We start from the raw sequence: 20,801 nt of genomic DNA, 5'->3' as shown, positions 1-20,801 counted from the left end.
TTCTTTTTTTAGTAGAAACCCTACCTCGGGCCATGAAGACAATCTATTATTAGTAACAATACAAATTAAAGTACTATTAGCGACATATCCTTGTAAGATGAATTTATTAGGATTGCTTGGAGTTGTTTTTTGCTTCTGGGAACCAAACACACAAATATTACCCATGATCCAACCACCTCTGGACCACCCACGGACTTGGGTTCAAAGAGTGGAGATTTTCAATGTTAATTTATTGCTCTGACCTACTCTTGCCTCAATTCAGAGAACTGGGAACTTCTGACATCAATTTTCTTTTTTTTTTTTTAATTTTATGAAGTCAATTTTCATCTAAATATTTAGTTGCTTACCCTGTTAACAGACACATGCAAAGACCAACATTGCTACAGTAAGACATTTAATCAGGACAAGAGATAAATAAATAATAAAGTAGTAAAACACAATACTAGCACACGTTTCCCAAATGAATACAAGCCATATCCTTTTGCCCTAGAATAATTTGGGAAACAAGTTATTCTAAAGTCTCACAACTCTGATAGGGTAATAAATTGGCCAATTTCAGCAACCCAAGCCTTCTGGACTCTTCCAAAAGGTGAACTCAGTGAAGGACTAAATCTGTGTTTAATTGATTGTCTGATTCCTAGTTATTTCCTTTTCCATGAAGCAAATGGCATGGCTTGCTCAAAGCACTATCTGTAGCTCTTGATTACATCACTTCTTATCAGATCGTCCCCAGCTAAGACTCCTCATCTCTTTGTTCTACTCCATTCATGATGTTCTGACAGAAAAAAAAAACCTCTTGCCACTGATGCTTTTTTTTTTTAAATGCCTGTTGCTTTGTATAGTGATAAACCTGACAGAAAATTCCATTAATCCTCCATCATTATGCAGATTTCTCCATTTCCTTGGGCAAACAGCTTAAGGAGTAATGGAATCATTTTACTTCTCCAGTGAACACCTGCACAGACATCTTGAGAAATGTAGTCCTCTCATATCAGAAAGGCCTGTTACATATACAGTAGGACACTATACCAGCAACATTTATTGATCATTCTTGTTGCTTTATTTTCATTTTTCTGGATTAAGTAAAACAAATTGTATTGTTTCTAAAACCTTATTTTTTAAAAAGATTGATAGATTTGAATTGCCTTACGTCTTTAAACAGTTTCCCGAAAGCCTTTGTGATTGTGTTCTTTAGTAAGAGGAAAAATTGAGGTAAAACAAAAACACAGGATGCCTGAGCAAGGGGAGGGAATACTACAGGGAGAGAAAAGAGAGCACCAAAGTGAGAACTACCCACATCATAAATGATCCAACAACTAGCATCGACATAGTAGGGACATGTGCTTTCAAATCATTGTACTTTGTACTATAGCGTCATAACATCGAGAAAGTATTAGTCCCAGTTCTTCCCACTGAAACTTATTCCCTCTTCTTGGCAACTTCTCCTGAAGCAGAAACATGTATAAAGTAAAATGTACTGGACTGTAGATCAGAAAATCTGATTTCTCCTGTAGACTTTGCCACTTATTAACCAAATGACTTTGGGCAAATCATTTCTACTCTCTATGGAGAGTTCTGCCACTGCTTCCTCATCTATTAAAAAGGGTGGAGGGGCTGGATTCAATGATCCATAAAGTTTCCTTTGACTCTGAAACTCTCTGAATATGGCTAGGACTATATTTTTTATTATTAATTCATTTTTAGTTATCAACAATCACTTCCATACCCTTTTGAGTTTTAAATTTTTTCCCCCTCCCTCCCCTCTTCCTTCCTCAAGATGGCATACAATCTGATATAGGTTATACATATACATTCCTATTAAACATATTTTCATATTAATCATATTGTAAGGAAGAATTAGAACCAATAGGAAGAAGCATAAGAAAGAGGAAACAAAACAAAACCAAAGGGAAAAAAGAGCAAATAGTATACTTCAATCTACATTCAAACTCCATAGTTCTTTCTCTGGATATAGATAGCATTTTCCATCATGAGACTTTTGGAGATGGCTTAGATCCTTGCGTTGCTGAGAAAGGCTAAGTCTATCAAAGTCAGTCATTGCACAATATGGCTTTTACTGTGTATAACATTCTCCTGGTTCTGCTCACTTCACTCAGCATCAGTCCATACAGGTCTTTCCAGGTTTTTCTGAAGTCTGGGCTAGGACTATATTTTAAGGAGAATTTTCAATGACTTCTCAAGATTGTGCTCTGTGTTTCTTCTAGTACCAAGTAATGCTGATATATTCACAAAATATAGGTGGATTCTCATCCCAGAAGAGCAAATGAAAGGGCTGGAGAAATGTAGCCCTACTTTGTATTTTATTAAGGAGAATGAAGTGTTCCTTAAAAGGATGGGAAAAGTGCTCAGGGTGAAAACAAGAAAAAAAATGTGAACAAGTACAAGGTTAATTCTAACTTGTATCAAGATGTGGGAGGGTGAACAAAAGTGACACAGAGAGGGAAAAGAAGGAAAAACCACTGAATATTTGGAGGTAAGTACAATGTATGAGGCTCTTCTTGTAGGACAGGGATTCTTAACCTTTTTTTATGTCAAGGATCCCTCTTGTAGTCAGTCTGGTGAGACCTGTGGACTCCTTGGGAAAATAAATAGGATTATAAAGGAAACCAGTTATATTGAAATACAGTAATCAAAATTGTAATAATAAAACCAAGTTCATGGACCCCAGGCTAAGAACAAGTTCAGAGACTCCCCTTGCTAGTAGAGGGAGCAAAGAGAAAACAGCTTCTTGTGTTCCAAAGAATGATAATGTGGATCCATTAATGCCCTCAGCTAATTGTTTATAAAGTGATAGAAGAAGAAAAGATCAGTCATGGCGATTTGAAATGACTGTGGCTGATTTAAGGTAGGGGATTTAGAAGAGAAAGGCAAATTTAGGAAATGGTCAACTAGCAAAGAAGATGATGTCTAGAGATGTGAATTGAATTTCTGTATTATTGCTTAAAATAGAAAAAATGGACTCTTGGCGCAGGGTTGGAGGTGGGGGGATAGAGATGTAGAGTGTGAATTTAACAAAGTTTGGTTTTAAAAAAAGGAACACATGAATGAATCTGATTAAGGGGGCTTTAAATTGACAAAATGCTAAGCCTGGTACCATAGAGAGGAGTAGGTTCAAATGGGAAGAATAGCAGAAGAGGTATCTAGTAATTCACAGGAGACAATATCAAAGAAGAGAGTCAGCAATAGAACCCAGATGCCTACATGCAAATGCATAAGGCATAGAAATACCCAGGGCCAATTTGACCTGAAACTTAGTGGGATGGGACTCATGACTGGTATATGGCTCCTATATACATTATTCAAGAGACTAGATAAAGAGGGTGGTGAGAAAATATGCCCACATATCTATATCTATCTGTCTATCTATCTATCTATCTATCTATCTATCTATCTATCTATCTATCTGTCTATCTACACACACACACACACATATGTATATATATATATGTCCTTATATAAGAAAATTCATGAAACTGGTAGGGAAAAACATGGTAGAAAGCATTTATCTAAGGATTAACAGAGAGCAAAGCAGCACTATTGTTTGTGATAGAGGAGAGGAAAGGTAGGCATAGTTTGATACCAACCCTGAATTTTGGGGCAGCAGATTTCAAAGAGTTCAGAGAATAAATAAGTAGGATACAGTGACCCAAAATACTAGAAGAGGAATAAGACCTTGAGAGATGGCAAGCTCTCAAGAATGAAACTTAGAAGATGCAAGAAGAAAAGTTTTGAATAAGGAAGAAAAGGGGGGGCTACCTTAAAAAGACTGATAAGATTGTACAGGAAACTCATTAATCAGTGCAGGTTTTTAGAAGATGTGTGTAGGAGATGAAAGCATGGAGAAGTAACTGAGGAGTAAATCAAAGAGGGAAATAAGGAAGGACACAAGTCATTTGTTACACAGCTACTGTTTGCTCTGTATCGTGCATTATGAGTATCTCATTTAATTCTCACAATAACCGTGGGAGGCTGGTACTATCATCACCCCCATTTTACAGTTGAGGAAACCGAGGTAAACAGCAGGTAAGTGACTTGCCCAGGGTCACAACTTGTAGGTGACTGAGGCCAGATTTAAACCCAGGTCTTCCAGACTCCAGGCCCACCACTCTATCCACTGAGTCACCACCTAGCTCTCTCCAATAAAAAGAAGTTGCACAGTGTTGTGAGAACATTGTCAGGGCCATTCATCCCAGAAAGAGTTGAGGCTGGTAACTGGTGTTGAGAGTCACAAAAAATGTATTTTTCAGCTGTAGGGGAAGAACAGGAAAATCCGAGTGGGAGGCAATACACAATCCCAGGTCTGTGGGACAAGAGTGAAAAGGTAGGACTGATTCTCTTTTTAACCTGTGCTTTCCCTTCGAAGGAGGGATGTTTCACAGTAGTGAAAAGGTAAAGCTGTTTATCTTCCTTTTTTAAATTATATTTTCTTTCCCAAAGAGTCCTTCTTTAGCCTGTGAAGACTAGAACAAAAATGGTTAGTAGGAAATGGCCCAGCAAGATGATAACATCCTTGAGTCCTGAAAAACTAACAAATGGGATTGCCAAGGTGCTGTCAGTGATGTTTGAAAGATTGTGCAAAAGGGAAGGGTGTGGCAGGACTGGGAAAGGGCAAATATTGTCCCAATTTTCATTTAAAAGAAAAAAAGGAAAAGGAAAAGGGCTGCAGATTATAGGTCTCTGAGCTTGACATCTATCCCTGGCAAAATTCTAGACAGCATTGTTACCAGTGTGCCTTATGACTATCTAGAAAGGCAGCAGTGATCACTAAGAGCTATATGACTTCCACGAAGAGCAGACTGCACCAGACATGCTTCATTTTCCTTTTTTTTTTCTTTTGGTCAGAATAAGTGACTGTTGGATCTGCAGGTAGCTGTAGACAGTAAATTTAGATTTCAGTAACATATTTGGCAAAGTTTATAAAGCTGTTCTTGTGGGCAAAATGGAGAAATGTGGGCTAGATGAGAATACAGTCAGGCAGATTCAACAGTAATTGAAGGAACTAGACCAAAAGAGTGGTCATTAATAGGTTGATGTTGACGGGATGGAGAGAAGTTTCTAGTGGAGCACCTCAGAAACTGCCCTTGGCTTTGTATATTTAAAAAACTGTATTGATGCCTCTTGTTTTTATACCACAGTCACTTTCCAATAGTTGCTTCCCATCATTTCTGCCATTGAATTCTTCTTTTTTGTTGACATAATTGTATATTGTCTCCCTTATTTTTTGCCTTCTAGTCTGTTTGGAATTCTTTATTCCAATTCGTGGACTAAGGTCCTATTGATCCTCTATTAGGGATCATGAGATTTAGTCCATGTGGCATAATTCAGCTCTTCCTCTTTCCCTTTTCCTTATTCTTCAAGTTACTCTTAATTCTTTATTCTCTTTGGTCTTTGTTTTGTCCCTTAATGATCACTATTCATTCTTTTACTCCTAAACTAAATTTCTTTTTAAAAATTAAATGTTTTTTCAGTTAATGAAAATCTGCCTTCTTTCCCTCCAACCTCTTCCCTGCCTCATTGAAAAAGAAAAACAAAGCCTTTGTAACAGATATGGAGAAAGAGAGAAGAAGAAGAAGAAGAGTCTCAATTTGCATATATGTCCCAATATACATGTCTATATATACACATATGTGTACATATACATACATATGTATATATGTGTGTATGTGTATATACACACACACATATGTATATATCTCAGTCTCAATTTGCACTCTTGAGTCCATCACCTCTTTTGTCAGGAGGTAGATAGCATGTAGATGACATGGAATTATAATTAATCATTGCACTGATCAGAGTCCTAAAGTCCTTCAAAGTTGTTTGTTATTACCATATTGTTATTTTTGTATAGATGTTCTCCTGGCTCTGATCACTTTACTCTGTATCAGTACATACAGGTCTCTCAGGTTTCTCTGAAACCATCCCTTTAATTTTCTTACAATGTAATAGTATTCCATCACATTCACACAACATAACTTGTTCAGCCATTCCCCAATTGATGAGTATCCTTTTCGTTTCCAGTTTTTTAGCTACCAGAAAAAGAGCTGCTATAAATATTTTTGTACATGTGAATCTTTTCCCTCTTTCTTTGATCTTTTTTGGAAGGATAGACCTAACAGTGATAACAGTGGGTCTAAGGAAATACACAGTTTAGTATAACTTTGTGAACATCATTACAAATTGCTTTCCAGAATAATGGAACCAATTCATAGCTCTACCAAAAGTACATTAATGCACATGTTTTCCCACAGCTTCTATAGCATTTATCATTTTCCTTTTTTGTCATCTTTGCCAATCTGATGATAGTTGTGAGGAAGAACCTCAGTTATTTTAATTTGCATTTTTCTAATTATTAAGGATGAAGAGTATTTTTTCATAAGGCCTTTGATAGCTTGGCTTTCTTCCTTTGCCTTTTCATTCCGTTGATACTTTGACCATTTATCAACTGAAGAATGGTTCTTCTTATAAATTTGAGTCAGTTCCCTATATCTTAGAAATGAGACTTTTATGAGAGAAACTTTCAGCTCAGTTTCTTTATTGAAAAACAAAAAAACAAGCATATAGCCTATAAACATGAAAGAATTGGTTTCATTACTTAGTCATCATCCTATAATAACCATATATTTACCTTTTTTTCTTTCTCTTGTTTGGAAGGCTTAAATAATTTGATTACTCCAGGACACTTTAGGCAGAAATGCCCCAAATGCCTCTGTTTTATTGAAAATTCGCTTTTTCCATTGATGATTAGGCTAAAGTTTTCATGATATATTATTTCATATCAAAGCTGCAGCTTGAGCTCCTTTGCTTTCCGTTCTCTTCTTTGATTTAACATTAATGAAGAAAAATACTGGGTTATTCAAATCAACATCCTGTCATTGTTAAAATCCTTTTCTCCTAGATGTTTGCAAAATTTGTTTACTATTTAAATTGTGAAATATGACTACTGTATGACTTGGAGTTTTCAAGCATAGGTTGCGTGTGTGTTTGTGTGTGTGTCTTAGATTCAGTTAATCCATGCCATGCCATCTGTATTCACAGCATCATAGAATCATACATATAGAGCTGGAAAAGAACGTAGAAGCCAGCAAGTCCAACCTTCTTATTTTACAGATGCGTAACCTGAGGAATAGAAAGTTTAAGTGCCTTGTACAGGGACATAGGCTAGTATTTATCTAAGGCAGGATTTGAACTCATATCTTACTGACTTCAAGGCCAGTGCCCTATCCATTATGTTATACTGCCTCTCAGAAGTTCTAAGAAGTTGGTTTTCAAGGATTTTTTTCAAAATTACCCCTTTTCTGAAGGGACCAATGGAAAATGAATGTCTCTGGATTTGTTGTCTTCAGCCAATTTGGCTTATATAGAATCCAAGTGGGTTTTTTAAGGTTGTTGTCTTTTGCTTTTCTTCTGCCATTTTTTTCTTTTACTTATGAATTTTTGTCTTACAAATCTGCTATTCTCTTTTTGATTATCTCTAATTCTTTGAAGAGATTCTTTACTGTATCTTCTAGGTTCTATAGTCTCCTTTAATTCTTCATGGAGAGTTCAGATCTCTGACCTAATTCCACTTACAGTATCTTCTCTTAAAAATTCTTATTTTTCTTTTGAGCCATTCAGAAGTCTCTTACTAGTCTTTTTTCCATCTCTGTGAAGTCTACAGAATTATCTTGGTCATCAGGGATTTTTTGGTTCATTTTCTTTCATAGTGTAATACCTGTTCATTGTGTTCTGTTCTCTCTTTGGATTTCTACTCATTTTTCTTTCTGGGTCCATGTTATTTCCATAGCCTCAGCTTCCACAAAGAAGCACTTTGTACTTTCCCTATCTCATAGCTCTTATATTACATTTATTTGCCATATGGCAGTGTGGTACAGTAGGAAAAGTAGTGGCTCTTGAACCAGAGGACCTGGGTTCAAGTTTTGTCTCTGATGTTTGTGTGCCCTTAACCCCCCTGGTCCTCAGTTTCCTCCTGAAAAATAGGCTTCTGGACTAGATGTTTTTTAAAGTCCTTTCTAGTTGTAGATGTATGATCCTATGGTCCCCCTAACCAGCTCTAGGCTGCCCCCATCTTCTACTCCTTTCTTTCCTCTTTCCCCCCTCCTCGTTGCTCTCTCTTTCATTTATGCATCTAGATAGACTCAGCATATCCATCCACCTCTTTTGGATTATGGAAAGCATCACTGAATCACTGTCATGGGGGAAAGCAAGCAGGGATCTCCAGTTCCAAATTACCTTAAATGCTATATAAATGCTAACTATTATTAATGTTATATATAATAATTATATTATTAATTGTATTCTATTGGTTATTATTAATATTATTATCACTAGAAAGGCAATATGACATAGTAGATAGAGAACCAGTCTAGGTACTCTTAGGACTAAAGGGTGTAGATAAAGTGCCAACCTACACTTATAGAGAAAGTTTCTTCATCTCCGAGTTCCCCATACCACTGAAAATGTGGAGTTAAGTCCAGTCCCTCTCTAAGACAATGATGGTGGTGGTGGTGGTGATGGTGATGCTGATGACATGGAATTTTTACCTCTTATGATGTTTCTTTTATTTATTTAGTTTTAGTTACTTTGTATGTGGAGCATAATTCCTTTTACTGATGTCTTTAGGTTAGAAAGGTTTGTAGAATACAACTATTTAACTATTTTTCTGATCCTGCTATTGTTTCCACTGTTTTTATGGACACTTTTCCCATTTCCAAGCTTCTGTCACCTCTTCTTCCTCAAAGATTTCTCAAAACTTACAAACATTAGTTCCTTCATCATGCATGCAAATTATTTTGGTACCCGGTGGCATCATTTATCTGGGATACAGACTTGAGCTCGTTTTAAATGACTAGGTGCTTTCCTAATACTTTTCATATCCAGTTCCTCTTAATTACGTTTATTCTAATCATTCCATTTTAAAAATTATTCTATTTAGTGGTGAGGACAAAAGTACAAGTAAAGTTGTATAGGTAGACTTTCTCTCAGTTATTTGAGATGCAAAATGATATAATGGAAAGAGCCTTGGACTTGGAAGCCAGAGACAGCTGTATTTAAAGTTGGCCTCTGACATTTGCTAGCTGTTGGACCTTGAATGAACAAGATGCTTAACTTCTCTGGGCTTCAGTTTCCTCATAGGGATAGAAATCTCTGTTGCACCCACTCCACAGGGCTGTTGTGAGGTTTAAATGAGATGGTGGGCATAAATTGCTTTGTAAATCCTAAAACACTATATAGCCATTAGTTCTTATCATCATGAACTTACACTATCTTCCCAAAGCACTGCCTCTGTCCCTCTCCAATTTAAAGCTCCAAACGTAATTTTTTAAAATGTTATTGTCTTTAGCATCTTAAAAAAAAAATCTCCTTATTTTTTCACTTTTAGGAGGGGGATGGGAGAGTTTATTCTTTCATCAACTCCTCTCTCTCTCTCTCTCTCTCTCTCTCTCTCTCTCTCTCTCTCTCTCTCTCTCTCTCTCTCTCTCTCCTACTCTCCCCACCATTAGAAAAAAAGAGACAGAAACAAACCCCTTGAAATAAATATTCACAGTCAAGCAAAACAAATCTCCATATTGGCCCTGTCAAAAATGGGTATCTTATTCTATATCTTGAATCCATCTCTTATCAATTAGGAGGTGGTCTGCTTGTTTCATCATGGGTTCTCTGGAATCTTGGTTGTTCATTGCACTAATCAGAATTCTTAAGTCTTTCAAAGTTGTTTGTTTTTACAATTTTGTTTTTATATAGACTGTTCTCCTGGTTTTGCTCACTTCACTCTGCATCAGTTCATATAAATCATCTCAAGTTTTTCTGAAACCATGCCTTTTATCATTTCTTATTGCTCAAGAATATTTTATTACATTCATATGCCATAATTTGTTGTTATTCTCCCACTGATGAGCAACAGTCCACTTTCACCCAAGTTTTTGTATTATAAACAAGTTTATATAAATATATATTTATTGTTTATTAATTATTTTGTTATATATTTTAGTATTTATTATAAATATATTTTTTAAACAAGTTTACAAAAAATTATAAACAAGTAAGTCTAAAGTAGTGATTTTTTTATCACTGCCTTTTCTGTCTTCTAAGTGACAAAATTGCCAGATATTTCTATATCTTTTAGAAGATTTCTTACATTATGCGTTATAGTATGTAAATAATATTTCTACATACTTCAGACAATCCCAAGGGACTGCTTACAAGGAAGTAATGGTTTGAAATGAACCCATAAAGTATATCTATGTGAAATAGATCCTGATTCTACTGAGAACTGCCCCCTCTCTGACCACTGCACCTATTCTGTCTTTATGAAAAATCATGAGTATTGAGTATTGATGGGGGGAAATGCATTTTTTTGAGAAAGTATTTGCTTCCTTCCATTTTGAAGACTGACTTCTGAAGACTAACACCAATATTTCCTCTAGTCTAGCAGTCTCTAAACTCTTATTTTCTCCTTTTTTCCAGTTATTTTCTTTGTAATAAAGATTTATTCCTTTAGATCAGTAACTTGCTCTCCTGACCTTATATCAATCCCTCTCCCTGTTAAATTATTTATTTACTTAAGTATTTTCTCATTAATATGAAAAAAATAAAACTGATAATGTTTTCCAGTATGCTTTCTGTTTTCTATCAGCCTTCATACAAGATGAAATTTCTTCCATTATAAACCAAACATATCCCACTTTACCATGTTTATCATTTTCCTCTTCACTTTTTTCTCCAGGTTCTCTGAAAAGCTTTATCTGTTAGCTCTACCCTTTTTCTCTCTCCTCTCTGTTAACTTCCACTCATTTCATATTAAACCATATAAAGCCATGTTTACAAAAATTGTTTTTGTTCATTCAACTACTTCACAGTTTTGCCCAGAACTGGTGCTATTTGGCAAAATATTTTCATTAGGTATGTGTTAAAGTATTTACTTAGTTCTTGATTTGAATTTGTTTTCCCTTTGCCTTAAGAGTACCCTAAGTGGAGACCTAGTAGACTTATTCATTAAAATAGAACATTTAGATAAACTGACAGTAGTAAAAACTAGCCAAATTAGTATTGGTATCATCAAACATTTTATGTCATATGCTTTTTCCAGTTGGCTAGGTCAGTTTATAAAACTAAGTTTAATGAGTTAACCAAATAAGCTGGCATAGTCACTATAGAACTTCTACAGATGTGAGTTCTTATTTTCCCTACATAAAGGGGAAAATGGTATGCTTAATTCATTGGGTAACAAAATATGAACAATGGGAACATTCTAAAAATAGGCAGTGAATAAGAAAAGGTAATAACAAAATATTATTTTCTTTCTTCCCCTGTAAACACCAGAATGTTCACTCCAATTCATTCCAACTTCATTCCGTCACATCAGATTTTTTTCCTTTGGTCCCTAATTGTGAACAGTTGTTTATTACAGTTTCCTTTCTTTTTGCCCTCAACTTGCAGATGTTATTGACCCCAAATCGTTTCATTTCATCCAGAGGAAAGGTGATAACCTGGCATGAAATTCAGACCAACAAATCAAGGATTTATGGACAGCTTTATATTTTATCATAAGTAAAACAAAAATATGAAAAGGGTATCAATTTTACTACACTACAGGCACTGAATAATTCAAAATAAATATATAGATTAAGAAACACAAACTAAGAGTATGATGTGTGAATATGGGGTAAAACCTTTTTTTAAAAAAATCATTGCAGGTAAAATACAAACTGATGAGTAGGGGGGAAAACCTCTTAGCATCAAACATCTTTGATAAAAGCCTGATATCAAAAATATGTAGGGAGTTGATGTAAATATATAAGCCATCCCCCAAAGATAAATTTTCAAAATATATGAAGTTTTCAGAAGAATTTCAAACCATCAAAAACATATTTTTTAAAATGTTCCAAATCTCCAATAATAAGAGTAACATAAACAATGAACTCTTAAGCTTTCACCTCACATTGATTAAATTGGAAGAGATGGTAGAAGACCAAAAGAATCAATTCTGGAAGGATTATGGAAAAACAGGCATACGGATACATTGTTAGTAGAGCTATGAATTGCTCTAGAAAACAATTTGGAATTACACAAAAAAAGTCACTAAACTGTTGTGCCCTTTGACCCAGTGATCCTATTACTAAAAATTTATTTTAAGGAGGTCAAAATCAGAAATAAAGGGCCCAGTTATACCAAAATATTCCGAATAGGACTTCTTGGGGGCATATCAAAAAACTTTAAACAGAGTGGTTATTAATCATTGGAAGAGTGGCTGAACAAATCATGATATGTAGATGTGTTGGAACATTGTTGAGCCATAAGATAAAAGAAGGATAAGGGATTTATAGCAACAGGGAGAGACTTGTATGAACTGATTCCAAGTAAAGTAAACAGAACCAGGAAAATAGTATACACAGTGACTCCAATAACATAAACAGAAACACTAGCTGAACCCAGATTAATTGCAATGACCAGTCTTGATCCCAGAGGCCAGATGATGAAATGCTTTCCTTAGCTGAAAAGTAGGAGATTACGTATAATGTCAGATACAGTCATATTTATTTTACTTACCTATTTTGCTTTGTTACAAGTGGGGAAGGCTCCAGGGCCTGGAGAGGCACATATTAGGAAATAGTTGAAGTCTAGAAAACAAAGATTTTTTTGGCACCAAAAATATTACCAGAATTTATGTATTCCAATCAACTAACTTGCAAAACAGTCCCTTTGATAGGACATATATTTGTTACAATATTCTTAGTATTGCTCAAGATGTTTTCAATATTTCTTTTTTAGAGGTCTTCAGGCCCAATTTATGAATCATTTGAATTCATTCTCATTTCTTTATAGTTAAGTTTAGTTTTAAATCATTATCCAGTTTGATCATCCACCTTATCTTCTTATTCACTGGACTTGGCCACATATGACTTTTGGCACCTTCTAAAAACTGAATAAAAAGGACAGATTATTTGTTACTGCTGAAAACATTCATAAGACTATGCCAGAACTTTCTTAGGCTTTCATCTGTAAAAGAGAAGCTGAAAACATGTTTTGAGCAATGCTAGCGTCACTCAAATAAATTCATATCCTCTTAAGGTGACAACTTTGAATGGAACTTAGAGAGAGTAAGCTGAGCTATAAGTAGTCCCACAGGTAACCAGGACTTCACTTTTTCAGATCTTCAAGAGACCTCAAAAACTTAATTCAACCCTTTCATTTTATAGGCAAGGAAGCTGAGGCCAAGAGGTGAAATGACTTGTCCAAAGACACCTAGTGACAGAGACAGGACTAAACCCCAGACCAGCTCACTTTCTAGTATAGCCAGCCTAGGCAGTCTCTGCATAGAGGACAGGACAGGAGTCGACTTACTGATGGGAGTGCTACGGGGAAAGCAGGTGGGGTTTTGAGTGAGAGGGAAGGAGCTGAACTATGGTAAATTCAGAGTGAGGGTCTGAAGGTGCCAGGCTCATGTTCCATAATTGCCAGGAAGATGGAAGGGGACAGGAAGTCCTTGAAGGGGCTTAAGCATGAGTCATGGTCAGTTTGGTCAGGTCCAAGGCAAAGTAAGCAGAGGATGAATGGGTAATGCGCAAGGACAGGCAGGAGCTGCTGTTAGTTGTTTACTAGACAGTAAACACTCCGAAGTTCTCCCGTTACCTGTGTGCAGGAGCAACACCTGCTTCAGTTATACTCTATGTTCATTAAAAAACACCAGTCACTTCACTTGTCAAGTCTGCTGTGTATTCTGTACAGTGCTTAACACATTATTCAACAAGCATTTATGGCTGTTCAGTAATTAGTAAACAGAAATTGTTGCAAAGGATACAAGTTATCTTTCTATAATTAGAAAGTTGGCTTGGGTGAAATGCGAAATGTGCTTCCCAGAAACATGAAGAATGATGGGAAGCTGATTATACTAAAAATCAGAGAAGAAAGAGGCAAGAGAAACTCTAATTACTTAGTGAAAGAGAAACTTAGAGACAACCTAATACATATGCGTCTCATTTTATTGAGTGATACATCCTTGAAAAGTTGGCAGTAAGGCAGATTTTTGTAAACAAAACCACACTTTCCATTAGTTTACATGATAAAAATGAAGTTGCAATTCCAAATAAAAAATAAGGCTTCCAGATTTATTAAAAATCATGCTAAAGAAGGAAAGATACTTTTAAAGTCACATATTTAATATAAAACTATTTTATTATAAAATAATCATGATATGCAAAATAAGGCACAAAATGCAAACTTTATATCCTGAAGTAGTAGAAAGTATAAGTTTAGAAGTCAGAGGGGCAGCTGGGTGGCACAGTGGGTAGAGCACTGGCCCTGGATTCAGGAGGACCTGAGTTCAAATTCAGAACTAGTTGTGTGACCCTGGGCAAATCACTTAACCCCATTGCCTAGCCAAAAAAAAAAAACCAAAAAGAAGAAGTCAGAGAGACTGGTTTGAATTCTACCTCTTCTACTTAGCTATGTGACCTTGGGCAAATCATTCTGGGTCTCAGTTTCCCCACTTGTAAAATAAGAGTGCTAAACTAAATGATCTCTTAAGTGCCTTTCAGCTTTGAATGCATCTATGATCCTATAATCCTTGTAGGTTAAATAAAATTAATTAAATACTTTGATGAAAATATGATCTTTTTAACGTGTTGTTTAACGTATGAGAAGAAAAAAAAAGTCATTGAGTACTATTGCAGCCCTTGGGATGTGTACATATGCCATTCCTTCTGACATGATCATCTGACCTCTTTTTCCTATCCTGTCTGTATTTCAAACACTTTCTTGTATGCAAGTTACTGATAATACATTAAAGACTAGTTCTATCAACCATTAATTAGCCAACAAGTCTTTTTGTTTTTAATGTGTTGGTTCAAATTTATAGTAAATGGAGAAAGACCTGGTACATTAGAGGAAGAGCTGAGAGTTGATACACACAATCCACATACATGATGAAAGTGCAGCATGAATTAGACCGTGGGAGAGGGAGAGGTTACAAACAACATCAGAATCACATTGAATGGGTGAGGAATACACAAAATTCATGTTGCCTAGTTCCAGCTCTATAATGAAGTGAGAAGGCCATAAGAAGGGCTGTTTTTAGCTTGGATGATTCTATGAAGTTAGGCTTAAGGGAAGCTCCACCTACCAGGAAGCTGCCCACATCAGCCTGGGAAAGGGTTTAGGGTTAGAGTTACAGTTGACCCTTGTCCATAGAGTCTCCATAAGTGATCCTGGTACGTTTTGCTACAGATTCTGAGATGTGGCTCTGAAGCCAGCCCCAAAGCTTTCTCATATTCCTCCTGGGCCTGCCAGGATGTAGCCATCTTGCCAATACCAGTTACCCAAACTGGCTCATAGACCATAATGACCTCACTCCAATCATTCATGTTATCTGCAGTGGCCCTGGTCTGATTCCAGCTTCCTTCTCATCCAACTTCCCACAAAATACAAGCAATCACTCTCAGGCCTTTTGAGATACCTTCTTCGCAATCAGTTCATCCCCTTCTCAAAAGATGTCTCTTCTCAGAGTGTCCCAGGATCACCTGTTGACCTTATAGTCCTTAATCATGGCAGATCTAAGCTCCCCAATAAATGCTGCCTTGGCCAATTTATAGCAATTCTGAGTAGCTTCACCAATTTTTGCATTCAGTTTCTGTTGGACAAAATCAAGGTACACATATTCTACAAGCATTTATGGCTATTCAGTAATTAGTAAATTTAAAGGTGGGTAGAGATGAAATGTAGAATGGACTACTAAGAAGCACAAAGAATGATGGAGGTTGATTGAACCATCTAAGCACAGTTATCCTTGAAAATGTAAGGAAGAAAGAAAGGGGGGAAGAGAGAGAGAGAAAGAGAGAAGAAAAAGGAGGAGGAGCAGGAGGAGGAGGAGGAAAGAAAATTAAGCTGCTTGAGGCTAGAGACTATTTTCATTTTTGCTTTTGTATCCCCAGCATCTAGTACAGTTTCTGGCACATATTAAGTGTTTAATAAATGCTTGTTGAATTGAATTGAATTAAATCTGAAGGTCATTTTAAGAAATTTCTAACAGTGAATGTTCATATATATTGAAAAGAGTTCATAGAATTCAGACCTCAGGTTCCATTTAATCCATCAACCCATCCCCTAAAGACTGTCACTTATAAGTGTTTTATTCTAATTTGCAGATGGAAAAACTAAGGCCAAAGAAGATAAATAATTTGCTCAAGGTCTTCTGAGCAATTACAGATCCAGAATTGGAACCCAGGTCTTTTGATGACAAATTCAGTACTCTTTGCCAAGGATGATGTAGCAGGAGGTATATTTACCAATATCTCTTGCCATGTGGACTAGGCTAGCTGGGAATTAGCCAAACTCCAAGCTCCAATTACTGAAAAGGTATTGGAGATATCTCAGGATATTAAGTCTCAGGTAGTTGACATGGGTTCCCCAAGTACAAAAAGTCACAAGGAACTCTAGCACCTCTCTGAGTCTTGACCGGTACAGTCATGGGCAAAACAGAGACAGGGAGGTCGCTGTCACCTGAATCAACTCTGTATCTTTGGCTGACTATCCTTTCCCTAATCTCTTAATGTCTTTTCCCTCCTATGGCTAAGCAGACCTCCTTTTTGTAGGCTATTAGATGAGGACTATCTCATTTTATTTTAATATCAGACTTGAATTATGAGCCAGACCTGGTCATATTTGTCCTATTGCAGGTGGTATTACAGATTTTTTTCTGTAGACAGAAATACCTACATGTAGCGTGAACATTGCTAGAGGATGGGAAGATAAACTATATAAAGACTTCTTAGGTCCTCATGATTTTACTGCATCTAGAGTTCAAAAGAATCTACATTCATTATCTAAGAGTACATTGGTTTTTGTAAAAACTGAATAGAAGGAGAACAAAACCAAAGACAGAATAAACACATGTAAATGTGGGTAAAATTCTCCCATGGACAGTATATAAAATGGAACTCATGATATGTAGTATGGTATATGCAGTGTCCAGGTTATGTAGTTGTATCATTTAGGCACCAAAAAAGCATTCATTTAAAACAGGCACCTGGTGAAGTTTTTTCAAGTTTCCCTATCTCACAGTTTGGTGGAGTTTTTTTTTTTCATATTTTACAAAGAATATGGGTCAGTGAATTAATGAATAATTAGAATTGTTATTACTAATAATTTGTTATTCTAATTAGTAATTAGAACTATTATTATCATATAAGCACTAATGTTTAGAAAAATATGTATGTATATAGATAGATAGATAGATAGATAGATAGATATAGATAGATAGATAGATGGATAGATAGATAGATAGATAGACTGGGTCTCCCTACTAGCCAGGTATAAATTTATCAATGAATAAATGAAAGAATAAGCAAGGATTTATTAATTAACTTATTATGTACAAAACACTAGAGATACAAATGAAAAAGCAAGATAGTCCCTCTTCTCAAGGAATTCATATTTTAATGGGAGAGGCAACAATATAGGAGGTTTCAGCTATAAGTCAGATGGAAAAGGCCAGAGGTCCCTAAGGTGTAGTGGCAAAGCAGATTGTAATGGATCTTATTTAATGTGATTCTAAGTAGAAAATCACACTTGCTAAGACCAAATGATTTGACAGTGGTGAGGACTTGGGTGGTGAGAACTTTATGTTCTAAGCATTCAATGGCTGTGGCAGCTGAGGAAGTAGGGGCTGTAGCACCTGCAGAAGTAGTTGTTAAATAGGGTCTCCACAGGGGTCAGTTTCTTGGTTTACAGTGTCAGGTGCTGAGCCAGCAAGAAGAAGCCCTGATCTGAGGCCTCTTGTATTCCCTTGCTGGATAGTCGGTGGCCATGGGACTGTAATTGGTGATAGGACCCTTTCTCCAAACTGATTGTTCCCCTTAATGATGGCCTTAGCGCCCAGGCTGGAAGCAGGGTCAGTTTTGAGGCTCTTGGGTTCAGGGTCCCAAGCTATCTCCAGGAGTCTGAGGGGAGGTAGTGGTTGAGGTGGTAGTAGTAGTTTGGCATACCTGGCACATGCTTCCTCCTGGCTCTTCCTCAGGGTGTTTTGCTGCTTCGGATAGGTTAACTTGTCTGCATATACATGGACATGTGTCTACATCAATAAATAATTTACTCATTAGAAAATTATAACTTAAATATTTTTTATCTTTGCCTTTCCTTTAAGGTAGCTCTCCTGAAAATTTGATTATTATGGTTTTTTAAGTAAGTCTTTTTAGAAAATATTTTTAAGGTTAAAGAATAATTTGTGTATTGGAGAGATTTTAATATATCTTATTGGGGGGAATGAGGAGAGCAGAGGAAGGGGAGAAAGGGACTTTTTTTATTCTCAGGAAAGGCAAAGGCTCTCACTAATAAATATTGCATCAGAGTTGACCAGATTCTGAAAATTTTCATATTATTGCATTGTATTGAACATGACCTTCTGAGACACAGAGACACAAACACAGAGGAGCATGCAGTAGGCTTAATCAATGTTTAGTGATGATGGAATGTAAAATCGAAGAGCCAAGGATAGAAATCAAATTGCTTTGCTATAGAGAAAGCCTCGACAATTGAAAAACTGCTCCATAAAACTAAAGAACAGCTTGATGATTTAGAAAATAGATACTGCAGGAATATTCTATAGATGCTAGATATGTCTCCAGTTATTATTAGTTCTTCTTTCTGAGAGTAAAGAGGAAAAGGAAGAAGGACCCAAATTAGATTGTCCTGAAACACATTGGTTCAGAACTTTTGTCTCAAGTATATATTCTCTCCTCTTCTGACTTTAAATAATTGCCTATCCCTACAATCAAGCCAGAATACTGACATATTATTTATTTATATACTAATTTTTTTTCAGAGCTCTTCATTAAAGAAACTTTGATATTCCAACATGACATAAAGGATTCATCAAAACCATATAATGATCATTAACAGTATAATTTTGTTTTAAGATAAGATAAAGCCAGGGGCAGCTAGGTGGCACAGTGGATAGAGCACCGGCCTTGGATTCAGGAGGACCTGAGTTCAAATCCGGCATCGGACACAACACTTAACTAGCTGTGTGACCCTGGGCAAGTCACTTAACCCCATTGCCTTAAAAAAAAAAAAAGATAAGATAAAGCCAGTTACTTTAGCACTTGTGGGGTTTCACAGATACTATTTGGATAGCTCACAGAAATGGAGATCATTCATATTATGGTGATACTTCAGAATTCACTGTTGATAAACACTTGCCTGGAACATAGTAGGCACTCAATAAATACTAATTGATTGATTGATATGACCCAATAATAGCTTATTGTAGTGTTCTTGACCAGTAAGGATTGCATCCATGATTGGTTTATAGCAGACTTAGTTGAATTATAAAATTAAGATGAGGATAATAGCAGGAAATACTCATATTTCTTTTTTGCATGCTAAATAGTTGTTTTTTTGTTTTTCGGGGGGGGGGTTTTGCACAGACCCTGCCTTAGACGTTCAGCATGCAGAGTATTTTTTTTAAAAATGGATTACTTTTCATAATTTCCCTTTCAGTCAGTGATTTCTCCCTTTTAATTTTTCTAGAGGCAAAAAGCAGTTCTCTAACTCCATTCCAAAAGAAAACCCCGTAGTCTTCAGCATGACTCTGTTGGACTATTCCTAAATTTCCTTTTCTGTAGGGACAGAACTAAGTTCCTGGTGGGAGCTTTATCTTCACTAAAATTTATGACTTTTGCATACTTTTCTTAGTGTGGAATTCTTTTTCATTTTTGACTTTCTAATCCTTTCCACATTAGTGATTGCTTTTGACTTACACTAATTTCCTTGGAATAAATGTCACAAAAATCAGCTGTTTTGTGTTCTCTCTGTATCTTTTTTTTGTCCTTTTTGCTTTGTCCAGAATGACCATCATTCCAGTGGCATCCTTTCAGCATGTGAGTTGAGTTTGTTTTTTATCGTCATCAGCCAGGAGAGAATTGTGGAGGTAGACATATCATCACAATGATAGGATGTGTCAGTTTCTCTCTTCTCCTATTTACCATCCACAGCTTGGGCTATTTTTACATTAATCCAGAATCTGTGCTTCTCCCCCCCCCCAATATGTAGTTAACCATCTGAATGACACATTCTTTATAGTGCCACAATAATTCTGTCCATTACATCACTTAATTTATGAGAGTGTTAACACCAAAATCGATAAACATTATTTCTGAAATGTCAGGAGTGTTAATGGTGTGATTAAAAAAGAAAAAGATTCTAAAATCTTTCTGCACAAAGCAGTTTGATATACTATTGTTGAGGCACATCTAACTGAGGCTCTGATGGAGAAGATTTAAATCATTATGGCTCAGTCAACTTGGGGGGAAAAATGTGTGTTGGTAGCTATTCTTAGCCACACAAATCTTTGTACCATATTGTGGAATTCTGTTAACAGGGAGAGACTAAATATCTTAGAGAAGATTGTGAAGATCTCAAATTGTTTTGAGACATATCAACAGTTGCTATGGATATGTCGCTAATGCTTCTGGGAAATTCTGTTATAGTCCTCTGAGAGAATAGAAAAAATATGAGTGAGAGCTTTTTAGACAAGCAGTGCTTATAGAGGGTGATTATTATTGGACACTTTTAAATTAGGAAAACACTTTCAAGTTTCCCAGTAAACCAAGTTTAATGATGTTTCATGATTCCATAATCTCCCCTTAGAGAATACTAGGAAGTTTTCTTTTGCATTTGATTTTAAAATAAACAATATTGTACAATCTGGTTACATTTTTGGTTTGTTTTTGCTAATGATTTTTCCAGAATCTCTGTCTCTCTCTCTCTCTCTGTGTCTGTCTCTGTGT

At 36.1% G+C, this 20,801-nt stretch overlaps 1 protein-coding gene and 1 pseudogene across 5 annotated transcripts in view; one reads left to right on the top strand and one right to left on the bottom strand.

Moving 5' to 3' along the window:
* The window catches only part of ATG10 (autophagy related 10), a 301,997-nt gene that overhangs the window by 233,909 nt on the left and 47,287 nt on the right, over positions 1-20,801 (top strand). The window lies entirely within an intron of this gene.
* Positions 15,185-15,685, bottom strand: LOC144457184 (triosephosphate isomerase pseudogene; annotated as a pseudogene).

This window comes from Phascolarctos cinereus, unplaced genomic scaffold (genome assembly GCF_003287225.1).
Source record: "Phascolarctos cinereus isolate Bilbo 61053 unplaced genomic scaffold, phaCin_HiC Scaffold_4;HRSCAF=312, whole genome shotgun sequence".
In the NCBI taxonomy this organism is placed as follows: Eukaryota; Metazoa; Chordata; class Mammalia; order Diprotodontia; family Phascolarctidae; genus Phascolarctos; species Phascolarctos cinereus.
The sequence above is the reverse complement of the archived record's forward strand: the minus strand, read 5'-3'. Positions and strand labels throughout refer to the sequence as shown.